Source organism: Lytechinus pictus, chromosome 13, assembly GCF_037042905.1.
Source record: "Lytechinus pictus isolate F3 Inbred chromosome 13, Lp3.0, whole genome shotgun sequence".
NCBI classification, from domain to species: Eukaryota; Metazoa; Echinodermata; class Echinoidea; order Temnopleuroida; family Toxopneustidae; genus Lytechinus; species Lytechinus pictus.
Window position 1 is genome coordinate 21,158,676 of NC_087257.1, and position 21,711 is coordinate 21,180,386.

Below are 21,711 nucleotides of genomic sequence, written 5' to 3' on the forward strand. Positions count from 1 at the left end.
AACATGTCCTGTTTCATTATTTGCCTTGAAAGTTTTTGATGATTTTGATTTTGATTTTGAGGATTTACTTTATTTTTTTAGTTGACGGTACAACGACTGCCGTTGTGGACGCAATGTTGGATTTCCAGGTAACCTTGGCGACCTTTTGTAACTATAACCTGTGTCAATAGACTTTGTTTAATCTTGACATGCCTAAGTTTCATGAAATAGACATCTATACCCTAAAAGTTATGACATTTCAAAAACTTAACCTCGGTTAAGATTTCATGTCGACTTCGCCACCGCCGTCGGAAAAGCGACGTCCATGTTTTGCTTCTGCTATGCAGGCGAGGGAAAAATGGCGGACACGTTAAAGATACCACAATATGAATATGCCAGCATCGCCTCAAAATTATCAAACATTTGGCCATATTATTTATCAAATCAGCAGCTGTGAATCATGGCAGCCATCTTGGAATTAAAGATGGCTGACGAATCAGTCGGACACATTATGTTTGCAACCCTGGGTATCAAAAATAACGCATAGATCCCAATTTCTGAAATATAATCACCCATAAAAATCGTTTAATATGGGAAACTGCATTAAAAATGCCGCCATTTTGTTTTTTGCCGATTTGAGGATGAAAACGTCGGAATCAAGTTTGGCAAACAGCATTTTTGGATTCAGCACCCCTGAATTACCTTAAAACAATTGATAAATCAGCATTAACACAAAATGCCTAAAGCACTTTTTCTGAGCACATTTTTTCAATTCTGGACTTGACTAATATAGAGGACCACTCATTTGGGTGTTAAAATTACACCATAGAGATTGACCATAACACCCTTGAGTGTAAAAGTAAATGTCGTAGTAACACCCATGGGTGTTGAACTAACACCCAAAAAATAACTCCGGTGTAAAATAATCGGTGCGGTCATATGTCAACGCCAAAGTTTTTTTTTTCATTATTTGTTTTTTTCTTGAGAGATGCTGCTCAGAGGAGGGGTATAGTTCTTTTGTTCTCGCACCCCCTATAGGTAATGGGTTGTACTCCTTTGTAGCTACCCAATTCATTACCAACACCGTTGACAAAGCAAAGTGCGGGCTGTAATTATAATCATTGGCACACTTAACAAAAGACTTATGAGCTATTGAAATGTATATGTAAAGCTATGCATGAATGGCCATACTTGATTGTGTAGAATTGTCACGATATAATACAAAATTTGATATATGCTCAAATATCAATTTTACAGAATAAAAGAACATATTAATGAAAGATAAAATGTAAAAACGAAAAAGAAACAAAAGAATGAAACAATATACATGTGTACATGAATAGATAAATATATTGTTAATTATTATCTGATAGAAGAATGAACGATTGAATGAAATAATTGCTTACCGAGATCCGGAGGAAAATGAGTCATGAATACACTCAGGAACGACTAGCCATTATTTTTGCAAGTGTTGCTGTTTGAACGCATGCAACATCGCGCATCGTATACATGCAATACTTCGGAAATACCGCGGAATCAATAATTAAAACTTTATATAAAATATATCAATCCTTGGTAGTATAGTGGTAAGTATCTCCGCCTGTCACGCGGAAGACCGGGGTTCGATTCCCCGCCAAGGAGATCTTATTTTTCTTGTGTGTGTTTTTAATTCGTTTTACCTTTCTTCTTGTTTCACAATCTTCTTCATGATTTCCGATTTCTATCTATTTTCTTATTAAAAAAAAATGTTCCCATGTTTGCTTTATTGCTTATCCACCTATTCATTTATTTTAATGAAGCGACTATAGGATATTTTATGAATGGATGATTAAAAAAATATATAGATAAAATACATATATAGATAACTGAACTATAACGATAGATGACAATACGTAGATAATTATGTAGATATAAGCATACGAAATTAGATGAAATTATTTTCATTGAAAAAAATAAAGAATGAGATGAACTTGGATAGAATAGTTAAAATATCAATCAATTAATAAAATAAATCAGTAAAAATAACTTGAAATTAAATGGCATGAAATTACTATAAAAATTGAAAATTTTATAATTTTTGTAAATATTTCAAGAACAATTTTTTACTGCTTCTGAATTGAATAATAACGCATTTGGAAAAGGGGTCGGACCTCAAAATCAATACATCGAATCTTGAGATCTTCATTGTCAATCCTTGGTAGTAAAGTGGTAAGTACTTGTCACGCGGAAGGCCGGGGTTCAATTCCCCGCCAAGGAGAACTTTTTTTCTCTTGTGTGCGCTTGCTTTCATTTGACATTTATTTGCTATGAATCACAATCTTTTGCATGAATTATATTATCATCTCACTTCTGATTATGAAAAAAAAGCGAATTTTCCAAATTTTTTCTGCATTTTTCATCCACCCAGTTCTAAAGTAAGCTCACGCAGAAGCATATACATAAATAATACATAAAAAAAGGGGTGGTTATATGCATGAAAAAATATAATCATTTGAATATCTTGTAGATAAACTGCTAAATGAAGTAATTAATTAAACGAATAAATTGAATCCGCTAAAGAATAATAATGCGCGTATTGTTAGGTGTTTCAGGAATAATCAACTGCTTTTTAACACAACTGACACACTTTGGCAATCGAGAAAAACAAAACCAAAATTAAAGGTCAAGTTCACCCCAGAAAAATGTTGATTTGAGTCAATAGAGAAAAATCAGACAAGCATAATGCTGAAAATTTCATCAAAATCGGATGTAAAATAAGAAAGTTATGACATTTTAAAGTTTCGCTTATTCTTCACAAAATATTTATGATATTATGCACAATTTAGTCACATGCAAATGAGAGAGATGTCCCTCACTCACTATTTCTTTTGTTTTTTATTGTTTGAATTACACAATATTCCAATTCTTACAGATTTGACAAAAAGGACAAACTTGACTGAACCATAAAATGTTAAACAATGGGAATTCAACATGTTCAGGGAGTAATACAATTTTCTTTTACAGGAAAATGAGGAGAAAGTTAGAACATTTCATATTTCATATAATAAAATACAAAAGAAATAGTGAGTGAGTGATTTCATCAGTTTTCTCGTTTGCATACCAACCGGGATGTGCATATAAATATTTTGTGAAATTAAGCGAAACTTAAAAATATCATAACTTTCTTATTTTACATCCTATTTTGATGAAACTTTCAGCGTTATGCTTGTTGGACTTTCTCTCTTTTATTCAAATCAGATTTTTTTTGGGAGTGGACTTGTCTTTTAATCAACCTAATTTTATTGTAGGTGGCCATCGATCCTTGGTAGTATAGTCGTATCTCCGCCTGTCACGCGAAAGACCGAGGTTCGATTCCCAGCCAAGGAGATCATTTTTTTCTTTCTTTCTTTTCCGTTTCGACTTCTTAGTGACGATTTTTTTAATGCAGAGCGTCTCACATTTTTTTTTGTGATTTAGTGATGATTTATCATAACTTAATCACAAATACAATAGACAAATGGCCGATCACTGTAAATTAAAGCCTAGAATCTCTTCTTTCATCTGGGTACAACATAGAAGATTTCTCATTCACGCATGAGTGAGTAAAAAAACAATTTAAAGAAAGAATACCGAAAATTCATTTGGCGGGGGTATCTAAATTTCAAAAAGAAAATCACATACACAAATTTAAAAGAGCTGCCTCAATTTTTTTCACCCATGCATTACCTGGGAACATGTACGTGTGTGTGGATGGGTGCGTGCGCGAGGGTGTGTGTGTGTGTGTGTGTGTGTGTGTGTGGGGGTGGGTGTGTTTACAGACTTGTACCGAACTTTAGCGTTGCCATCCGAAAGACTTGACCATGTAGGTTCGAACCTCGAACCTTTGCATCAGTTCGTAACTTCCCCAGATTACAGGCGCTCCCACAACGCCTAGGGGAATTAATTACTTCGGAAAACAATGAGGTACTGATTCTATTTTTTTTCTCAAAGCTAATGCTTGGGGGAAGTGAACCCTAAGAGGGTTATTCAAATTGATCATGCCAATTGACAAAGAAATCACCCTGTCGCAGCATGAACATTTTTTCTTCCCTTTTTCTTTATATTCTTATTCGGCATAAAGCTAAAAGGGAGACCATATTTAGAAAATCATCAATCCTTGGTAGTATAGTGGTAAGTATCTCCGCCTGTCACGCGGAAGACCGGGGTTCGATTCCCCGCCAAGGAGAACATTTTTTCTTCCTTTTTCTTTATATTCTTATTCGGCATAAAGCTTACAGGGCGACCTGTTATTAGAGAATCATCAATCCTTGGTAGTATAGTGGTAAGTATCTCCGCCTGTCACGCGGAAGACCGGGGTTCGATTCCCCGCCAAGGAGAACATTTTTTCTTCCTTTTTTCTTTATATTCTTATTCGGCATAATGCTTACAGGGCGACCTGTTTTTAGAGAATCATCAATCCTTGGTAGTATAGTGGTAAGTATCTCCGCCTGTCACGCGGAAGACCGGGGTTCGATTCCCCGCCAAGGAGAACATTTTTTCTTCCTTTTTTCTTTATATTCTTATTCGGCATAATGCTTACAGGGCGACCTGTTTTTAGAGAACCATCAATCCTTGGTAGTATAGTGGTAAGTATCTCCGCCTGTCACGCGGAAGACCGGGGTTCGATTCCCCGCCAAGGAGAACATTTTTTCTTCCGTTTTTCTTTATATTCTTATTCGGCATAATGTTTACAGGGCGACCTGTTTTTAGAGAATCATCAATCCTTGGTAGTATAGTGGTAAGTATCTCCGCCTGTCACGCGGAAGACCGGGGTTCGATTCCCCGCCAAGGAGATCATTTTTTCTTTCTTTTTTCTTTATATTCTTATTCGGCATAATGCTTACAGGGCGACCATATTTTAGAGAATCATCAATCCTTGGTAGTATAGTGGTAAGTATCTCCGCCTGTCACGCGGAAGACCGGGGTTCGATTCCCCGCCAAGGAGATCATTTTTTCTTTCTTTTTTCTTTATATTCTTATTCGGCATAATGCTTACAGGGCGACCATATTTTAGAGAATCATCAATCCTTGGTAGTATAGTGGTAAGTATCTCCGCCTGTCACGCGGAAGACCGGGGTTCGATTCCCCGCCAAGGAGATCATTTTTTCTTTCTTTTTTCTTTATATTCTTATTCGGCATAATGCTTACAGGGCGACCATATTTTAGAGAATCATCAATCCTTGGTAGTATAGTGGTAAGTATCTCCGCCTGTCACGCGGAAGACCGGGGTTCGATTCCCCGCCAAGGAGAACATTTTTTCTTCCATTTTCCTTTATATTCTTATTCGGCATAATGCTTACAGGGCGACCATATTTTAAAGAATCATCAATCCTTGGTATAGTATAGTGGTGAGTATCTCCGCCTGTCACGCGGAAGACCGGGATTCGCTTCCCTGCCAAGGAGAACATTTTTTCTTCTCTTTTTCATATTCTTCATAATCGGCATAATGCTTAGAGAGCGACCCTAAATTACCGTATCACTTTTTAAATCTTTTTTTTTATTTTTTCCACTTTAACATATTATATGCCCAAAATACTGTTCCACCCAGGATGACTTTATTTTACGAGTGAATATAAAGTAAATGATTTAAATAGGTCCATCGAGTCTGGCCTTATCATGGTTTGAAATACAAATTATACGATATATAATTTGAATTATTGATATCGACATAAGAATATGACATGGTGAAAAGATGATGAGAAATTCGAAATAGCGCATTGCTGTTTACATTTTGAACAGTTTGCTCAAGATTATCTCAACATATTTGATCCGGTTTATGAACAATATTTTATAAATTGTTTTTCTGTGTATGATTGATAAACGAACGAGAACAATTTTTATCATAATCTAATCAATAAATATAACATTTAGATAATGCGACGGACACCTCACAACTGCAATCTAAATCCTTTTTCTTATGCTGATCATGAGAATGAATTATGCGAGCCTACTAATTTTACAGCGGTGCAAACATACCTTTCAAAATGTAAAAAAAAAGTGTGCATAACATCTTCCACCATTCCTTGGTAGTATAGTGGTAAGTATCTCCGCCTGTCACGCGGAAGACCGGGGTTCGATTCCCCGCCAAGGAGAACATTTTTTTCTTCCCTTTTTCTTTATATTCTTATTCGGCATAATGCTTACAGGGTGACCATATTTTAGAGAATCATCCATCCTTGGTAGTATAGTGGTAAGTATCTCCGCCTGTCACGCGGAAGACCGGGGTTCGATTCCCCGCCAAGGAGAACATTTTTTGCTTCCCTTTTTCTTTATATTCTCATTCGGCATAATGCTTACAGGGCGACCTTTTTTTTTGAGAATCATCAATCCTTGGTAGTATAGTGGTAAGTATCTCCGCCTGTCACGCGGAAGACGGGGGTTCGATTCCCCGCCAAGGAGAACATTTTTTGCTTCCCTTTTTCTTTATATTCTTATTCGGCATAATGCTTACAGGGCGACCATATTTTAGAGAATCATCAATCCTTGGTAGTATAGTGGTAAGTATCTCCGCCTGTCACGCGGAAGACCGGGGTTCGATTCCCCGCCAAGGAGAACATTTTTTCTTCCATTTTCCTTTTTATTCTTATTCGGCATAATGCTTACAGGGCGACCATATTTTAAAGAATCATCAATCCTTGGTATAGTATAGTGGTGAGTATCTCCGCCTGTCACGCGGAAGACCGGGATTCGCTTCCCTGCCAATGAGAACATTTTTTCTTCTCTTTTTCATATTCTTCATAATCGGCATAATGCTTAGAGAGCGACCCTAAATTACCGTATCACTTTTTAAATTTTTATTTTTATTTTTTCCACTTTAACATATTATATGCCCAAAATACTGTTCCACCCAGGATGACTTTATTTTACGAGTGAATATAAAGTAAATGATTTAAATAGGTCCATCGAGTCTGGTCTTATCATGGTTTGAAATACAAATTATACGATATATAATTTGAATTATTGATATCGACATAAGAATATGACATGGTGAAAAGATGATGAGAAATTCGAAATAGCGCATTGCTGTTTACATTTTGAACAGTTTGCTCAAGATTATCTCAACATATTTGATCCGGTTTATGAACAATATTTTATAAATTGTTTTTCTGTGTATGATTGATAAACGAACGAGAACAATTTTTATCATAATCTAATCAATAAATATAACATTTAGATAATGCGACGGACACCTCACAACTGCAATCTAAATCCTTTTTCTTATGCTGATCATGAGAATGAATTATGCGAGCCTACTAATTTTACAGCGGTGCAAACATACCTTTCAAAATGTAAAAAAAAAGTGTGCATAACATCTTCCACCATTCCTTGGTAGTATAGTGGTAAGTATCTCCGCCTGTCACGCGGAAGACCGGGGTTCGATTCCCCGCCAAGGAGAACATTTTTTTCTTCCCTTTTTCTTTATATTCTTATTCGGCATAATGCTTACAGGGTGACCATATTTTAGAGAATCATCCATCCTTGGTAGTATAGTGGTAAGTATCTCCGCCTGTCACGCGGAAGACCGGGGTTCGATTCCCCGCCAAGGAGAACATTTTTTGCTTCCCTTTTTCTTTATATTCTCATTCGGCATAATGCTTACAGGGCGACCTTTTTTTTTGAGAATCATCAATCCTTGGTAGTATAGTGGTAAGTATCTCCGCCTGTCACGCGGAAGACGGGGGTTCGATTCCCCGCCAAGGAGAACATTTTTTGCTTCCCTTTTTCTTTATATTCTTATTCGGCATAATGCTTACAGGGCGACCATATTTTAGAGAATCATCAATCCTTGGTAGTATAGTGGTAAGTATCTCCGCCTGTCACGCGGAAGACCGGGGTTCGATTCCCCGCCAAGGAGAACATTTTTTCTTCCATTTTCCTTTTTATTCTTATTCGGCATAATGCTTACAGGGCGACCATATTTTAAAGAATCATCAATCCTTGGTATAGTATAGTGGTGAGTATCTCCGCCTGTCACGCGGAAGACCGGGATTCGCTTCCCTGCCAATGAGAACATTTTTTCTTCTCTTTTTCATATTCTTCATAATCGGCATAATGCTTAGAGAGCGACCCTAAATTACCGTATCACTTTTTAAATTTTTATTTTTATTTTTTCCACTTTAACATATTATATGCCCAAAATACTGTTCCACCCAGGATGACTTTATTTTACGAGTGAATATAAAGTAAATGATTTAAATAGGTCCATCGAGTCTGGTCTTATCATGGTTTGAAATACAAATTATACGATATATAATTTGAATTATTGATATCGACATAAGAATATGACATGGTGAAAAGATGATGAGAAATTCGAAATAGCGCATTGCTGTTTACATTTTGAACAGTTTGCTCAAGATTATCTCAACATATTTGATCCGGTTTATGAACAATATTTTATAAATTGTTTTTCTGTGTATGATTGATAAACGAACGAGAACAATTTTTATCATAATCTAATCAATAAATATAACATTTAGATAATGCGACGGACACCTCACAACTGCAATCTAAATCCTTTTTCTTATGCTGATCATGAGAATGCATTATGCGAGCCTACTAATTTTACAGCGGTGCAAACATACCTTTCAAAATATAAAAAAAAGTGTGCATAACATCTTCCACCATTCCTTGGTAGTATAGTGGTAAGTATCTCCGCCTGTCACGCGGAAGACCGGGGTTCGATTCCCCGCCAAGGAGAACATTTTTTTCTTCCCTTTTTCTTTATATTCTTATTCGGCATAATGCTTACAGGGTGACCATATTTTAGAGAATCATCCATCCTTGGTAGTATAGTGGTAAGTATCTCCGCCTGTCACGCGGAAGACCGGGGTTCGATTCCCCGCCAAGGAGAACATTTTTTGCTTCCCTTTTTCTTTATATTCTCATTCGGCATAATGCTTACAGGGCGACCTTTTTTTTTAGAGAATCATCAATCCTTGGTAGTATAGTGGTAAGTATCTCCGCCTGTCACGCGGAAGACGGGGGTTCGATTCCCCGCCAAGGAGAACATTTTTTGCTTCCCTTTTTCTTTATATTCTTATTCGGCATAATGCTTACAGGGCGACCATATTTTAGAGAATCATCAATCCTTGGTAGTATAGTGGTAAGTATCTCCGCCTGTCACGCGGAAGACCGGGGTTCGATTCCCCGCCAAGGAGAACATTTTTTCTTCTCTTTTTCATATTCTTCATAATCGGCATAATGCTTAGAGAGCGACCCTAAATTACCGTATCACTTTTTAAATTTTATTTTTTATTTTTTCCACTTTAACATATTATATGCCCAAAATACTGTTCCACCCAGGATGACTTTATTTTACGAGTGAATATAAAGTAAATGATTTAAATAGGTCCATCGAGTCTGGTCTTATCATGGTTTGAAATACAAATTATACGATATATAATTTGAATTATTGATATCGACATAAGAATATGACATGGTGAAAAGATGATGAGAAATTCGAAATAGCGCATTGCTGTTTACATTTTGAACAGTTTGCTCAAGATTATCTCAACATATTTGATCCGGTTTATGAACAATATTTTATAAATTGTTTTTCTGTGTATGATTGATAAACGAACGAGAACAATTTTTATCATAATCTAATCAATAAATATAACATTTAGATAATGCGACGGACACCTCACAACTGCAATCTAAATCCTTTTTCTTATGCTGATCATGAGAATGCATTATGCGAGCCTACTAATTTTACAGCGGTGCAAACATACCTTTCAAAATGTAAAAAAAAAGTGTGCATAACATCTTCCACCATTCCTTGGTAGTATAGTGGTAAGTATCTCCGCCTGTCACGCGGAAGACCGGGGTTCGATTCCCCGCCAAGGAGAACTTTTTTTTCTTCCCTTTTTCTTTATATTCTTATTCGGCATAATGCTTACAGGGTGACCATATTTTAGAAAATCATCCATCCTTGGTAGTATAGTGGTAAGTATCTCCGCCTGTCACGCGGAAGACCGGGGTTCGATTCCCCGCCAAGGAGAACATTTTTTTCTTCCCTTTTTCTTTATATTCTTATTCGGCATAAAGCTTACAGGGTGACCATATTTTAGAGAATCATCAATCCTTGGTAGTATAGTGGTAAGTATCTCCGCCTGTCACGCGGAAGACCGGGGTTCGATTCCCCGCCAAGGAGAACATTTTTTTCTTCCCTTTTTCTTTATATTCTTATTCGGCATAAAGCTTACAGGGTGACCATATTTTAGAGAATCATCAATCATTGGTAGTATAGTGGTAAGTATCTCCGCCTGTCACGCGGAAGACCGGGGTTCGATTCCCCGCCAAGGAGAACAATATTTTTCTCTTTCTTATATTCTTATAACTTAATCGACATAATATTTTATACTGATCGTTCCTGCTGAAAATTTATCAGTCCTTGGTAGTATAGTGGTAAGTATCTCCGCCTGTCACGCGGAAGACCGGGGTTCGATTCCCCGCCAAGGAGAACATTTTTTTCTTCCCTTTTTCTTTATATTCTTATTCGGCATAAAGCTTACAGGGTGACCATATTTTAGAGAATCATCAATCATTGGTAGTATAGTGGTAAGTATCTCCGCCTGTCACGCGGAAGACCGGGGTTCGATTCCCCGCCAAGGAGAACAATATTTTTCTCTTTCTTATATTCTTATAACTTAATCGACATAATATTTTATACTGATCGTTCCTGCTGAAAATTTATCAGTCCTTGGTAGTATAGTGGTAAGTATCTCCGCCTGTCACGCGGAAGACCGGGGTTCGATTCCCCGCCAAGGAGAACATTTTTTCTTCCCTTTTCCTTTATATTCTTATTCTTATTCTTATTCGGCATAATGCTTACAGGGCGACCTGTTTTTAGAGAATCATCAATCCTTGGTAGTATAGTGGTAAGTATCTCCGCCTGTCACGCGGAAGACCGGGGTTCGATTCCCCGCCAAGGAGAACATTTTTTTCTTCCCTTTTTCTTTACATTCTTATTCGGCATAAAGGTTACAGGGTGACCATATTTTAGAGAATCATCAATCCTTGGTAGTATAGTGGTAAGTATCTCCGCCTGTCACGCGGAAGACCGGGGTTCGATTCCCCGCCAAGGAGAATTTGTTTTTATATTTTGTTTATAATAATAATAATAACATAATGTACATAATACTTACAGAGGGATTAGAATTTACAAAATCGCCAATCCTTGGTAGTATAGTGGTAAGTATCTCCGCCTGTCACGCGGAAGACCGGGGTTCGATTCCCCGCCAAGGAGAACAATATTTTTCAATTTCTTATATTCTTATAACTTAATCGACATAATATTTTATACTGATCGTTCCTGCTGAAAATTTATCAGTCCTTGGTAGTATAGTGGTAAGTATCTCCGCCTGTCACGCGGAAGACCGGGGTTCGATTCCCCGCCAAGGAGAACATTTTTTCTTCCCTTTTCCTTTATATTCTTATTCGGCATAATGCTTACAGGGCGACCTGTTTTTAGAGAATCATCAATCCTTGGTAGTATAGTGGTAAGTATCTCCGCCTGTCACGCGGAAGACCGGGGTTCGATTCCCCGCCAAGGAGAACATTTTTTCTTCCCTTTTCCTTTATATTCTTATTCTGCATAATTCTTACAGGGCGACCATATTTTAAAGAATCATCAATCCTTGGTATAGTTAGTGGTAAGTATCTCCGCCTGTCACGCGGAAGACCGGGATTCGCTTCCGTGCCAAGGAGAACATTTTTTCTTCTCTTTTTCATATTCTTCATAATCGGCATAATGCTTAGAGAGCGACCCTAAATTACCATATCACTTTTTAAAACTTTTTTTTTCTTTTTTCCACTTTAACATTTTATATGCCCAAAATACTGTTCCAACCAGGATGACTTTATTTTACGAGTGAATATAAAGTAAATTATTTAAATAGGTCCATCGAGTCTGACCTTATCATGGTTTGAAAAACAAATTATACGATATATAATTTGAATTATTGATATCGACATAAGAATATGACCTGGTGAAAAGATGATGAGAAATTCGAAATAGAGCATTGCTGTTAACATTTTGAACAGTTTGCTCAAGATTATCTGAACATATTTGATCCGGTTTATGAACAATATTTTATAAATTGTTTTTCTGTGTATAATTGATAAACGAACGAGAAAAAAATTATAATCTAATCAATAAATATAACATTTAGATAATGCGACGGACACCTCACAACTGCAATCTAAATCCTTTTTCTTATGCTGATCATGAGAATGCATGATGCGAGCCTATACTGATTTTACAGCGGTGCAAATTATCATACCTTTCAAAATGTAAAAAAACAGTGTGTATAACATCTTTCACCAATCCTTGGTAGTATAGTGGTAAGTATCTCCGCCTGTCACGCTGAAGACAGGGGTTCGATTCTCTGCCAAGGAGAAAGCTATTTTATTACATTTTTTACTGATAGGCTTATACAATTCTTTTCATTCTAATTCAAACGATATTATGTCGAAGTGGTGTGCCCTGTCCGTTTTACTGAATAATTTCTTTGTTTTTCTGCATTGCATTGAGCATAATCAGATTAATACAAAACCTAATTTTTGATTTGTAACAAATAATATCTTGAACTCTATCAGAATAATTGCCTGGTATGTAAATTGAGCAGACCTAATATAAACTCTATATAGCATGCACTAAGCTCAACTATTGTTTCCCCGTGAGATATTATCTATTATAACCCGCAATTAAACTGCATAAATCCCTATGATACAAAATACCATATGTGCATAAGTTGATCAAGTGATAAGTGTGATATAGGCCTACAGATTATAATGTGTTTGCATCATCTTTTTTGTTTATTAACCAAGGCAATAACAATAGAAACTTTGGCCCACTGCCAGACACATTGACAGGAGTATCACGTGTGTATAATGAATATATTGCATGTTATTCGATATTGTTTGCAGATCTATGACCTATGACCTTGACTATTCAATAGTCAACGGTTTGAGAAGAATCAACGAAGCAGATAGGCCTGTGCTGTATCCGTTTTCTATTTCAATATGTGGTTGAATATGTATCTTCTTGTGCAGACGCAAAAGGGAGAGTCCCTATTGGTTTATTCTAATATGTGAAGAGTTTTGTATATATACGCTAATCAATGCACAACCCGATTGGAACGAAATGTTGTAGATATGAGAACTTAGGGTTTTACATCAGTCCATTGTAGGCCCATGATTCAATGGACGAATTTGAAAAGCATGTAATCCCCAACGAAATTCAAAAGGGAGTTTTCGCTATACTACAACGGGAAGGATTTAAGAACACAGTAAATCTATTGAAAAATCCCGTCACAAAATTAATGACAAAAAAAAATTAATGACAAAGAACAGCTGGGAGGTCTTTGTCGAAAATCGGTGAACCGGAACAGCAGTTTCGTCCTAGTTTTCGGAGCTGATGAAAAAATGCAAATATTATCGTTTGCCCATCAGAGTCAAGGACGAAATTGCTGTTTTGATTCACCAATTTTCGACAAAGACCTAATTGTTTGTGCTTTGTCATGAAGGGTGTTCTTAAATCCGCCATGCGTTATGGAAGCGACCCCTTTTAACACTATCTCGTATCACTGGTTGAGATCTCTGGCTAAAGGAACAACTGATTATGTTCAATTACCCAAGGAGATTTCAAGACATGAAGGAACTGCCGGACATTCTGAGTATAAACCTCCAAAAGAATGATTTTACTTGTCAAGCGTATCCCGCTGTATGAAAAATATCATAGATGTTATGGTTTAATTATTGTATGTAGTCGAGATCCTTGCAAATTGTAGTATATAGTGCAGTTTGTCACGCGGAAGACCGGGGTTCGATTTCCGGCCAACATGGCCAAGGAGAACAATTTTTTTCTCTCTCTTTTGTCAATATTCTTATATGGACATAATACTTAAAGAGCAATCAGAAATGCAAAGCTTACCGATCCTTGGTAGTATAGTGGTAAGTATCTCCGCCTGTCACGCGGAAGACCGGGGTTCGATTCCCCGCCAAGGAGAATTTGTTTTTATATTTTGTTTACAATAATAATAATAACATAATTTTCATAATATTTACAGAGCTATCAGATTTTACAGAATCACCAATCCTTGGTAGTATAGTGGTAAGTATCTCCGCCTGTCACGCGGAAGACCGGGGTTCGATTCCCCGCCAAGGAGAACATTTTTTCTTCCCTTTTTCTTTATATTCTTATTCGGCATAATGCTTACAGGGCGACCATATTGTAGAGAATCACCAATTCTTGGTAGTATAGTGATAAGTATCTCCGCCTGTCACGCGGAAGACCGGGGTTCGATTCCCCGCCAAGGAGAATATTTTTTCTCTTTTGTTTATTATAACATACTGTACATAATGTTTACAGAGCGATCAGCATTATCATTAATCTACAGTGGTAAGTATCCCACCCCTTTCCACGCGGAAGCCCGGGGTTCGATTCCCCCCGCCAGCGAGATTATTATTTTTCTCTCTTTTTTTTTTTTAATTCTTGTAAAACAGTCGACAAAATGCTTATAGAGAGATTATTAACAAAATTATCGATTCTTGGTCGTACACACTGTAAAAACGCAACAAATTCACTAGCTGTTGTATACCCAAACCAAACCAAACACCATCAAACAAATTATAGATAATAGTGAAATCACTTTATTAAGTCAGATATTTTCCGCTCATCTGTTTGTGCTTTCAAGACGTTTCATCAATATCATGGAGATGATTATGAATTATGATGTTGAAGATAGTTAAAATGTAGTTTAATTTAAAATGGGAATCATGGATTTAATTCATATCCAAACTGTCAAAGTTCTGTTCTATATTTAGGCTCCTCGCTTTTATAACATTATGTGTAGTGTACCTTATGTTGAATACTTTGTTAAATAGTTAATTTGATCTAAATAAACTATGTTAAAGAATATTTGCTATGTATACAGAAAATATTTGGTCTAAAAGTGGAACCAATATAAAATTCAATTCAAATTTAAAGAAAAGAGACACATACTGTATTTTGACCAGTGATGGTATCCGTATTGGAAACAATTGTCACTTCTTTTACCAACAAGGATTTTGGCAAAATAGTATTGTTACCAGTTGTCACAATTTTATTCTCCAAATGACAATACTGTCATGAATGAAAATGGGCAACATCTTTTTATTTTTTTGTTGTGTAGTATTTTATATTTCTTATAGATTCGATATCGATTTAACTTTTTTTGAGATTGTGATAAAGGAAGAAATAGCATTGTTCGAATTTAAACACTAATGATTTGTAAAGCTCATTATAAATTATTATTACACCGACATGAACTGTCGTTTAACCTCATAATTCAAAAATAGTATAGATTACGAATGTATACAAGCAAGTATCATAATATTTGTATTTCCCATTATTACGTTAATATAAATACGCAAAAGACATTTATGTTATGCACATAATAGTGAAGTGTCGACTGAAATAAGCGATTCCCCGATAATGGTTTTCAATTATCATGATAATGCGTTGATAACGCATTTCGTAAGTTTTGAGGTTGAAACATTATTGATTGACATAAATAAATAATGTAAACGGTGCAAAATGCAACAAGCCAAATGCTCAACACAGGAATCCGATTAAAGAAATAATAATGAGTATTTCGAGTTGGGTTCTCTCTCCACCATTTTAAAGCATTTTATCCTATAATTACATTAAACTGTTTTGTATTAGTTCGTCATTAATGCGCTGTAATTTTTTAATGTTCGATACTGAAATGAAAGGTGTATGTGAGTGTGTTTTTTGTATTTGAAAATGAATATGTTGTATATGACATGCTTCTTTGGTTCCCAGATTGCAAGACTCGGTTGATTTTGACGCAAACGTGGGAAGTCGAACACTTTTTGAATATAGGTCTAACTGCGATTGGATAGCCAGTGATCAAATTCGTCATTATTTTGCACGAGTTCGACATAATGATATAAAAGCAAATATCGCTTTTCCACTTTCTCCGTCTTCGTAGTGTAAATCCGAATCGAGCTTTTTATTAAAAAAAATATGGTTGGTAAGAGTGATGTGATGATTGCACAGTCGTGCGGTGTTTGCACAATGCCCTTCTATGACACAAACAAAGGCTGCGACAACACCCGATCGATGGAGCGAGAGGGAATTATGCGCGCGCGGGCACCCGCAGTGCAACGTAGGCTAGTACATGCGACGCACCTCGTACTCCGTAAAGAGTCTATACAGTTATATTGACAAAAATTGCATTTCAGACACGGAACACGGACATTTTGATGTTTGTTGTATTATACGTCACCAGCCGCGAATACGAATTACTTTCTACATTTGAAATATCCACCATAGGCCTACTTCATCGGCCGTATTTGAGTCGCTTTTAAAAGACACCGGAGATGACGCAATGTTCTGTCCCATGGCAATGCATGATCGCATGAGCATTCCAAACTTTCGTAAAAATCACCCCTTTTCGCGACTTTTAACGATCGACAAAAGGTTATAGGTCCTGGGTTGGGTTTTGTTTTTCATCTGTACTCGAAATGGGAAAATATTTTTTCACCTGTCCTACAGTTTTTAATTATTTTGTAAGTTTTAAGCTTTAAGAGACAAATAATGTTACAAAGTGTTCTGTGCGTACACCAATCATATACCCATAAAAGGGGGTAAATTGGCTGAAATTGCAAAAGGGTGATAATACTGAAGGATAATGATCACCGTCGTTAACAATTTCCATGACAACTCCCCTGACTGAAATCTATCTGTGTAGTCGCGTAGACTAACTTAATTGATATTTAATTTGATAGTTCAACTTTTTGAGAAAAGTTTATCACAGCATTCTTTAAAGCAATTTTCGAATCAGTGTATATTTTTTCCTCATTCCAAATCTGACAATAATGATTGATTCCATCTGTATGTCAGCTTCTCAAAGTGAATGAAATGCCGAATACTCATCAAAGTAACACCATTCACCCTTTATAGCCGTGTTATAATAAATCAAACAAATCATAAAACAACACAATACTAAAACATTTTCTTATTTCACATTTTGAAGCACACTGTGAATACACTGTGAACACACTGTGGAACACACGGTGAACACACTGTGAATACACATTCATTCATTCATATGCATTTATTTCGTTCATATATTAAAAATAACATTTACAAACATATTGGAATATATAAGAAATAAAAATAATTCATCAAACGAGGAGACAGCTTAGAAGGCAGAGAAGCATTATTGGTGCTGCCACCAAAAGAACAAAATACAAATTTATACAAAAAAACTTACAATATACAACACCTAAAAATCCTAAATACGTAACATAAACAAAGTCACGATAAAGCCTGTAATATAGTAAATGAATTAAGTAGTGTAATTATCAATTAAATATGATTTTATTCTCCTTTTGAAAACAGAAAGGGAAGGGCTATCTTTTATGTAAAGGAAGGTTATTCCAAATGATTGGACCTTTGAAAAAATAGATTTTTTGCAACATTGGTTCTCGTCAATGGTAAATGAAAATGAGAGGAACTGCGTGTATTATATGAATGGAAATCGTCATTAAAAGAAAATTTATCAGAAAGACTTGGAGGAACAATATAACAGAGGTACATGAAAACGCTGAATAGGCCTGTAGTTCGTTATTCCGAAGCCCATCCGAAGTTTCGATATTGCGAGAGAAAAAAAATACTTTCATTAAGTCCGAAGATTCGTTGGTGTAAAGATGCTGAAATGAAATAAGTTTCTGAAAATGAAATAATTCGTTAATCTAAAAACGTTTGTTATTCCGCAGGTTCAATAGACCAACAATAAGGCATGAGATTCATATAGCAAGTCCAGTCCATTCGTGTTTTTGAAGGAACCTTATTTATTTTCGTAGAATCGAATCTTCAGATTAACGTTCATCAATATTATTGTTGCCAGTTTAACGAAACTTCGGAATGGATAACTATTTTCTTTTCTGATTAACGAGCTTTCGGGATATCGCCACAAAAATTTATGTTCGGATTAACGAACCATGTTTCATTTTCGGTCCGACAAACATTTTTATTAGCCTATATGCAATTTCAGTGTAACGGAATAAAAGGTCGCCGTAATAACTAAAACTTTTGACTAACGGAACTTCAGAAGACACAGAAAAACGACGGTTAAAGATATACAACGCAGTTTAAGAAGTGTTTGAAATCTGGAAACAATAAAGATTTTTTATAATTCAGTTTTTAATAAAAGCATGGTTGTTTAAATTATTAAACAAGAAGGATTTAACTGCACAAATAGCGTTTTTATGTGTAAACGAGGGCATGTAATATTCATATATTATTGATGCATCTGTAAAAAAAACCAAACTTATTTTACAAAACAAGTAGCCGGTTTTTTATAAGCTTTCTGAAGAATTTGGATTACGTCGTCTATCAACATGCAGGCGCACGCATTGACATGATTGATGAGAGTGAATTCGAGACATGATAAAGTTGATTTGTTGTAAAACGGAAATATGAACCTTGACCTTTGACCTCGCTAGGGTGGATCAGTGATCTCACCACACGGTTGAGTCACTTCCTTTAGAAAATATAATAAAACTCAATTGAATTTTAGCTGATATGAGGTGTGATTGGAAATTGCAATTTTCTGCAAAACCATTGATCGATTTTATAGCACTTTTTATGAGGTCGTTATTCTGAAGAACAAATCCTGCATGGCAAATTTACGGATTTATTATTAATATCATTATCTTTTTTTTAATATTTCCATTTCGAAATGCAATTTTTAAAGTATAAATTCCATGTCCATCCATTAACTCTATTTTCATATATATTTTTCGTATTTTTAAATACCCTTTATTCTCTTTTTTAAACAAAGCTTTAGAATAGAGACCTGTTCATGCATGCTTCTTTACTTTTGGCATGTTTGGCTTTGAGAACAGTAAATCATGATTAATAGAAGTAATTCAGGCTGAAGATCGTATGGTGTAAACAATAATATCAATATAGCAATATTAAGAAGCAAAACGCTGAAAAGTTCATCGAAATCAGAGGAATATGTTTTTTTTATTTTTTATTATTTCGCTGGAACTGATATGATATCATAGCTATGATTGTAGAGGTGTCATATATATATGAGAATATTCTGTACTCTCATCTATCTAATAATGAAATTATGATTTATACTATTTTACAGCTTTTTGTGTATTCAAAATTAGTTTATTTGAAGAGCATATATAGAGAACTACACTGTTAAATTGAAACCCTATATGAAAAAAAAAGACTCAGTTCATAATAAACCATCAAACATGCAGGGGAAATGTCAATCGCTTCAAATAATACTTTCATACATCAATTTTTTGGCGATTCCTTCCACAACAAGATATAACTATGAATAGATTGTTGAAATAAGTTTATTATGGAATTATACAGAGAGCGAAAGAAGGATGGCGATGAAAAAGGGAGAAAAAAAGGAGATGAAAAGATGAACAAAATTGTTGTAATTAAACATTACATGCATTCATTCGAAGTAAAAGCTCTAAATCCGAGCTCTTTGTTTATTTATTTCGTATCAATATTCTCATACATTGGAAAAGTTACGATTAAAGCACCAAACACAACTCAATCTTGCGCCGTGACATTATAAACTAATGCAAATTAGAGCCCTCTAGAATCGATTGTCTTGTCTATAGTGAAATTGAAAATGAAACGAAACAAAACAAAAACGATCCATCTCCAAAAGGGGAAACAGAACTCAATGTCATGACATTATAGATTGAGGAGTTTCATGGCACACTATAATTTATAATATTCATCAAATCTTCTGACAATCTCTGCGGCAAAAAGAGTTTTGCATTTACATATAACCTGGGGAGTGTTTCATGAAGGACTTGTCAGACGTTTTATCCGACAAGTCCTGTTTTATCCGACAGTTACCATAGTAACAGTGGCTCTCGGCCAATCAGAATCAAGGAAAGATGTCAGATCTGACAACTTGTCGGACAAAAATGTTGATGAAACGCTCCCCTGATAATTATTCCGGGAACATGCACCACTCTTGTTAATAATGACGATGATCATCATCGTCCTCATCTTTATAAATGTTATTGTTATTAGCAATCACAATTGTTATCAGCATTATTATTATTATCTATTGTTATTATTCTTCTTATTATTATTTATGTAACTGTTATCATAATAACCATCATCATCATCATCTTCAATAAAAAAATTATATTAAGCATTGACATAGATTTGGTATTCATATTGAATTCTTGCATTGATTTTGTAACACCTGGGGCCCGTAACCATGGTAACACAAAGCTTATATATCAATCATGGTAAAAAAAAGTATCTTTACAATTCATTGCATTGACCACAACACTGTTAGAAATAATTTAAACAACGCTGTTTACTACGTGAATCGCACAGTTGTTGTTTGTATATTTTAAACAAGTGTTTAAAATCTTTAAAAAAAAGTTTAAATTCAAACATATTTTAATTATCAGTGATTTAAGCATAGTTGTTTAAGATTTTAAACACTTGTTTAAAATGTTTAAACAACTACTGTGCGATTCACATAGTAAACTGCGTTGTTTAAATTATTTTAACAATGAAAGTACGATCAATAATAATTGTGAAAATCAAGCGTACGATTAATCGCTAAAATTTTGTGTAACGGGACCCTGAAAATGAGTTCCGAATGAATGCAACAGAACTCTCTACATAAAGACATCATCAATCCATGTGTTTCGAAACTGATAGACCACAAACGAAATCGTAATTTATGTTTCTGCTGAAATATGAAAGAATTAATCCAGAATTTTGAGAGAAAATCCTTCAAGAAACAGCTTCGTTTTTCAATTATAAGAGTCGATTTGAGGCGAATTGGTATTTTCCTATCATTGCATGCTTTAGATAATTTATCTTGAAAAAAAAAACACCCTACTTTAAATAGTGATTAGAATATGCTCTCTGATAGTCATTATCATCATTAATGGCTTGTTTCTTAGACGAATCTAGTTAAAATCTTTGGTTGTTTTTAAGCATGATTATTCCTTTCAAATACATGTATTCTCTTAAAACTAACACAATTTTTTGAAGCATTCTCTTTTTACATTATTTTAGAATGAATATAAAACATGCAGACAAAATACACAATACAACCTACATACTTACACAAGGTTAGATTCCCTTAAAAAAATAATGCTGCTTATAAAAACCTAGTAATAAACCAAATCTGACATTGACAATGCATATTAGTGATTGATCTTTTATTTACATGCAGGCCTATAAACTATTATATCATGTGGATCTTTAGTAAAATATTATCAAAATAGTTGAGTAAAGAGATTAATAATGTCAATGCATGGATATCCCAAGAATAACTATACACAATTTTGATGCATACATGCAAATAAAAAGGTAATGGTTATTGTAATCATTCAACAGTACAGTTTGTAACATTGTATCAACATTGGTATTTAAAGTCAAAGGCGGAAATCAGAATATTCCTCTCGTTTATTTTGTAATTGTTTTTTTTTTGGACAAAAGTCATGTGCGCGTCATTAACAACTTAATTACCAAATAACCCATGGATAATAAAAATTTGCCATTTCATTTTGTCATGTTTATTGTTGATAACTAAAAGGTTGATTAAACTTTTAATTCGTAGTTTACATTCGCAGGCGATCTACTTAATTATTTCTAAACGGCCGCTTTGAGTATCTCCATGG

At 35.1% G+C, this 21,711-nt stretch overlaps 30 non-coding genes across 30 annotated transcripts; all 30 read left to right on the forward strand.

The window, feature by feature from the left end:
- The first annotated feature begins 1,548 nt into the window (after positions 1 to 1,548).
- On the forward strand, positions 1,549 to 1,620 carry TRNAD-GUC (transfer RNA aspartic acid (anticodon GUC)). Its single transcript has one exon. It is a non-coding gene; the product is annotated as a tRNA-Asp (tRNA).
- A 2,491-nt stretch (positions 1,621 to 4,111) lies between these two features.
- Positions 4,112 to 4,183, forward strand: TRNAD-GUC (transfer RNA aspartic acid (anticodon GUC)). Its single transcript has one exon. It is a non-coding gene; the product is annotated as a tRNA-Asp (tRNA).
- A 79-nt stretch (positions 4,184 to 4,262) lies between these two features.
- On the forward strand, positions 4,263 to 4,334 carry TRNAD-GUC (transfer RNA aspartic acid (anticodon GUC)). Its single transcript has one exon. It is a non-coding gene; the product is annotated as a tRNA-Asp (tRNA).
- An 80-nt stretch (positions 4,335 to 4,414) lies between these two features.
- On the forward strand, positions 4,415 to 4,486 carry TRNAD-GUC (transfer RNA aspartic acid (anticodon GUC)). Its single transcript has one exon. It is a non-coding gene; the product is annotated as a tRNA-Asp (tRNA).
- An 80-nt stretch (positions 4,487 to 4,566) lies between these two features.
- On the forward strand, positions 4,567 to 4,638 carry TRNAD-GUC (transfer RNA aspartic acid (anticodon GUC)). Its single transcript has one exon. It is a non-coding gene; the product is annotated as a tRNA-Asp (tRNA).
- An 80-nt stretch (positions 4,639 to 4,718) lies between these two features.
- Positions 4,719 to 4,790, forward strand: TRNAD-GUC (transfer RNA aspartic acid (anticodon GUC)). Its single transcript has one exon. It is a non-coding gene; the product is annotated as a tRNA-Asp (tRNA).
- An 80-nt stretch (positions 4,791 to 4,870) lies between these two features.
- Positions 4,871 to 4,942, forward strand: TRNAD-GUC (transfer RNA aspartic acid (anticodon GUC)). Its single transcript has one exon. It is a non-coding gene; the product is annotated as a tRNA-Asp (tRNA).
- An 80-nt stretch (positions 4,943 to 5,022) lies between these two features.
- TRNAD-GUC (transfer RNA aspartic acid (anticodon GUC)) lies at positions 5,023 to 5,094 on the forward strand. Its single transcript has one exon. It is a non-coding gene; the product is annotated as a tRNA-Asp (tRNA).
- Positions 5,095 to 5,174: 80 nt separating this feature from the next.
- Positions 5,175 to 5,246, forward strand: TRNAD-GUC (transfer RNA aspartic acid (anticodon GUC)). Its single transcript has one exon. It is a non-coding gene; the product is annotated as a tRNA-Asp (tRNA).
- A 771-nt stretch (positions 5,247 to 6,017) lies between these two features.
- Positions 6,018 to 6,089, forward strand: TRNAD-GUC (transfer RNA aspartic acid (anticodon GUC)). The gene has a single exon. It is a non-coding gene; the product is annotated as a tRNA-Asp (tRNA).
- An 81-nt stretch (positions 6,090 to 6,170) lies between these two features.
- On the forward strand, positions 6,171 to 6,242 carry TRNAD-GUC (transfer RNA aspartic acid (anticodon GUC)). The gene has a single exon. It is a non-coding gene; the product is annotated as a tRNA-Asp (tRNA).
- A 235-nt stretch (positions 6,243 to 6,477) lies between these two features.
- On the forward strand, positions 6,478 to 6,549 carry TRNAD-GUC (transfer RNA aspartic acid (anticodon GUC)). The gene has a single exon. It is a non-coding gene; the product is annotated as a tRNA-Asp (tRNA).
- Positions 6,550 to 7,320: 771 nt separating this feature from the next.
- On the forward strand, positions 7,321 to 7,392 carry TRNAD-GUC (transfer RNA aspartic acid (anticodon GUC)). The gene has a single exon. It is a non-coding gene; the product is annotated as a tRNA-Asp (tRNA).
- Positions 7,393 to 7,473: 81 nt separating this feature from the next.
- Positions 7,474 to 7,545, forward strand: TRNAD-GUC (transfer RNA aspartic acid (anticodon GUC)). The gene has a single exon. It is a non-coding gene; the product is annotated as a tRNA-Asp (tRNA).
- Positions 7,546 to 7,780: 235 nt separating this feature from the next.
- On the forward strand, positions 7,781 to 7,852 carry TRNAD-GUC (transfer RNA aspartic acid (anticodon GUC)). Its single transcript has one exon. It is a non-coding gene; the product is annotated as a tRNA-Asp (tRNA).
- Positions 7,853 to 8,622: 770 nt separating this feature from the next.
- On the forward strand, positions 8,623 to 8,694 carry TRNAD-GUC (transfer RNA aspartic acid (anticodon GUC)). Its single transcript has one exon. It is a non-coding gene; the product is annotated as a tRNA-Asp (tRNA).
- An 81-nt stretch (positions 8,695 to 8,775) lies between these two features.
- Positions 8,776 to 8,847, forward strand: TRNAD-GUC (transfer RNA aspartic acid (anticodon GUC)). Its single transcript has one exon. It is a non-coding gene; the product is annotated as a tRNA-Asp (tRNA).
- Positions 8,848 to 9,083: 236 nt separating this feature from the next.
- TRNAD-GUC (transfer RNA aspartic acid (anticodon GUC)) lies at positions 9,084 to 9,155 on the forward strand. Its single transcript has one exon. It is a non-coding gene; the product is annotated as a tRNA-Asp (tRNA).
- Positions 9,156 to 9,772: 617 nt separating this feature from the next.
- On the forward strand, positions 9,773 to 9,844 carry TRNAD-GUC (transfer RNA aspartic acid (anticodon GUC)). Its single transcript has one exon. It is a non-coding gene; the product is annotated as a tRNA-Asp (tRNA).
- An 81-nt stretch (positions 9,845 to 9,925) lies between these two features.
- On the forward strand, positions 9,926 to 9,997 carry TRNAD-GUC (transfer RNA aspartic acid (anticodon GUC)). Its single transcript has one exon. It is a non-coding gene; the product is annotated as a tRNA-Asp (tRNA).
- Positions 9,998 to 10,078: 81 nt separating this feature from the next.
- On the forward strand, positions 10,079 to 10,150 carry TRNAD-GUC (transfer RNA aspartic acid (anticodon GUC)). Its single transcript has one exon. It is a non-coding gene; the product is annotated as a tRNA-Asp (tRNA).
- Positions 10,151 to 10,387: 237 nt separating this feature from the next.
- TRNAD-GUC (transfer RNA aspartic acid (anticodon GUC)) lies at positions 10,388 to 10,459 on the forward strand. The gene has a single exon. It is a non-coding gene; the product is annotated as a tRNA-Asp (tRNA).
- A 237-nt stretch (positions 10,460 to 10,696) lies between these two features.
- On the forward strand, positions 10,697 to 10,768 carry TRNAD-GUC (transfer RNA aspartic acid (anticodon GUC)). The gene has a single exon. It is a non-coding gene; the product is annotated as a tRNA-Asp (tRNA).
- A 92-nt stretch (positions 10,769 to 10,860) lies between these two features.
- TRNAD-GUC (transfer RNA aspartic acid (anticodon GUC)) lies at positions 10,861 to 10,932 on the forward strand. The gene has a single exon. It is a non-coding gene; the product is annotated as a tRNA-Asp (tRNA).
- Positions 10,933 to 11,013: 81 nt separating this feature from the next.
- TRNAD-GUC (transfer RNA aspartic acid (anticodon GUC)) lies at positions 11,014 to 11,085 on the forward strand. Its single transcript has one exon. It is a non-coding gene; the product is annotated as a tRNA-Asp (tRNA).
- An 88-nt stretch (positions 11,086 to 11,173) lies between these two features.
- TRNAD-GUC (transfer RNA aspartic acid (anticodon GUC)) lies at positions 11,174 to 11,245 on the forward strand. Its single transcript has one exon. It is a non-coding gene; the product is annotated as a tRNA-Asp (tRNA).
- An 84-nt stretch (positions 11,246 to 11,329) lies between these two features.
- TRNAD-GUC (transfer RNA aspartic acid (anticodon GUC)) lies at positions 11,330 to 11,401 on the forward strand. The gene has a single exon. It is a non-coding gene; the product is annotated as a tRNA-Asp (tRNA).
- An 80-nt stretch (positions 11,402 to 11,481) lies between these two features.
- Positions 11,482 to 11,553, forward strand: TRNAD-GUC (transfer RNA aspartic acid (anticodon GUC)). Its single transcript has one exon. It is a non-coding gene; the product is annotated as a tRNA-Asp (tRNA).
- A 2,383-nt stretch (positions 11,554 to 13,936) lies between these two features.
- TRNAD-GUC (transfer RNA aspartic acid (anticodon GUC)) lies at positions 13,937 to 14,008 on the forward strand. Its single transcript has one exon. It is a non-coding gene; the product is annotated as a tRNA-Asp (tRNA).
- An 88-nt stretch (positions 14,009 to 14,096) lies between these two features.
- TRNAD-GUC (transfer RNA aspartic acid (anticodon GUC)) lies at positions 14,097 to 14,168 on the forward strand. The gene has a single exon. It is a non-coding gene; the product is annotated as a tRNA-Asp (tRNA).
- Positions 14,169 to 21,711: the final 7,543 nt, after the last annotated feature.